The sequence below is a fragment of the Oratosquilla oratoria genome, chromosome 1 (assembly GCF_046742065.1).
Source record: "Oratosquilla oratoria isolate Oo_2021 chromosome 1, ASM4674206v1, whole genome shotgun sequence".
NCBI classification, from domain to species: domain Eukaryota; kingdom Metazoa; phylum Arthropoda; class Malacostraca; order Stomatopoda; family Squillidae; genus Oratosquilla; species Oratosquilla oratoria.
This window is the reverse complement of record NC_134777.1, coordinates 84044542-84047041: the sequence shown is the minus strand read 5'-3', so window position 1 is coordinate 84047041 and position 2500 is coordinate 84044542.

Sequence of the window (2500 nt, the reverse complement as noted above, 5' to 3'; positions counted from 1 at the left end):
CTGACATTCTGGCCCATGACGTTGGTCTTCTTGATGCTGATGGTAAGGGCGAACTCTTTGCATGCATGAGCGAAGCAATTGATGAGTCGCTGTAGAGCCTCCTCTGTGTGTGCAGTCAAGGCGGCGTCATCAGCAAACAGCATCTCTCTGATCAAGACCTTGCGTACCTTGGTTTTTGCTCGGAGACGTGCAAGGTTGAAGAGACTTCCGTCATTTCTGGTGTGGATATACACTCCGTCTTCTGACTGGTTGAAGGCACAGGACAGCAGCAGGGAGAAGAAGATGCCGAAAAGCGTCGGAGCAAGCACGCATCCCTGTTTCACGCCGCTTCTGATTGGGAAGGGGTCCGAGGATGAGCCATTGTACTGGACGGTGCCGTGCATGTCTTCATGAAAGGATGAAATCATCCTCAGGAGCTTAGGGGGGCATCCAATCCTCTGTAGCAGGGTGAAAAGGCCTTGCCTGCTAACCAAGTCGAAAGCCTTCGTCAGGTCGATGAAGGCAATGTAAAGTGGACGCCTCTGTTCTCGGCACTTCTCTTGCAGTTGCCTTAGTGAGAAGACCATGTCAATGGTTGATCGTTCTGCTCTGAAGCCGCACTGTGCCTCAGGGTAGACTTGTTCTGCAAGTTTCTGCAACCGGTTGAGTACTACTCGGGCGAAGGCCTTCCCAACGGTACTGAGAAGGGATATTCCGCGGTAGTTGTTGCAGTCGCTGCGGTCTCCTTTGTTTTTATAGAGCGTGATGATGTTGGCGTCACGCATGCCTTGGGGAACGGTTCCTTCCTCCCAGCACTGGAGTAAAAGCTCGTGCAGGTGGTGATGTAGAACGGTACTCTTGCCCGCTTTGACGACATCCGGGGGGATGCCGTCGTTACCAGGAGCTTTCCCACTGGCCAGGGAGTCGATGGCTTTTCCGAGTTCGTCAATAGAGGGTGGAACATCTAGTTCCTCCATGAGTGGTAGGGCTTTGCATTTCTCAACTGTTGCGGTGCTGACAACGTTCTCTCTTGAGTAAAGTTCTTGATAGTGTTCGGCCCATCTCTCCATCTGCTTTCCTCTGTCTGTTATAGTGTCACCAGAGGCTGTCTTCAGAGGTGCGATCTTGGTAATGCTTAGGCCAAAGGCTTTCTTCATGTTGTCGTACATGGCACGAATGTTGCCACAGTCAGCAGAGAGCTGGATACTCTGGCATAGGCTCAGCCAGTAGTCGTTGGCGCTGCGCCGTGCCAATCGTTGGGCGTCATTTCTAGCCTTCCGAAGTGCAGCAAGTGTCTTCTCTGAAGGCTCTCTTTTGTAGTTAAGCAGCGTTTTTCTTTTATCTGCGATTGCTGGTTCGAGTTTTGTAATTCCAGCTTCGAACCAGTCTGGATTCTGCCTCTCTCTCTTGCCGAAGGTGTCCATGGCGGAGTTGTAGATAGCTCCACGAATGTGATTCCACCTCTCTTCAGCACTGTTTGTGGGGCAGTCCCGAAGGGCCTCTTCTGTAGAATCAGCAAAGCGCTTACACAGGTCTGGCATTTTTGTCCTGGCTGTGTTGATACGTGGATGACCTTTCTGCTTAGAGCGATGGATCTGTTTGGGCTGAAGACGCACCTTGCAACCAACCAACGAATGGTCGGTGTCGCAGTCAGCGCTGTGGTAGCTACGGGTTGTGATGACGCAATTTAGCGAGGGTCTTCTGGTGATAACGAGGTCCAGCTGGTGCCAGTGACGTGATCTAGGGTGACACCAGGATACTCTGTGTTGAGGCTTGGTGGCAAAGAATGTGTTTGTTACACAGAGGTCGTGGTAGGAACACATCTCTAAAAGCCTCTGACCATTCTCGTTGAGTTTGCCGACACCGAAGTGGCCAATGCTGCGGGGCCAGGATTCTTGGTCAGCTCCCACACGAGCGTTGGAATACCCAAGCAGGTATAGTTGTTCTGTGGCTGGGATCTCTCTGATGGTAGTCTCAAGCTCCTCATAAAACTCATCCTTGGTCTCGGCCGGAGAGCTGAGTATGGGAGCGTAGATGCTAAGGACGTTGACTGGGCCAGAAGAAGTTGAGAGTCGAAGAGAGAGGATTCGGGGTGTACCCTTTGATGGCGGTTCCACTGAAGGCAGTAGAGATTTTCTCACTGCAAATCATACGCCATGAATGTGTAGTTCCTCTGGTTCATTTCCCTGCCAGAAGAATGTATAATCCTGTTCTCTAAGGCTGCCGCTCGATAGGAGTCTGGTCTCCTGTAATGCAGCAATATCAATGTTGAGCCTCTCCAGTTCGCGGTTGATGATGGCTGTTTTCCTGGAGTCATCAACCTGTTGTAGATCGTTGGTTATGCCAGGACACATTGTCCTGACATTCCAGCTTGCCAGACGCAAGATAGATGATTTCTTTTTAACAATACTATGTCTGTTGGGTACTAGGTATCCGTCCACTTTTCATGTTTTGACAAACACTAAGCTCCAGGCACCCACTGGAGCGACAGACGTTGGCGGACCGACACCTTATTGGCCGG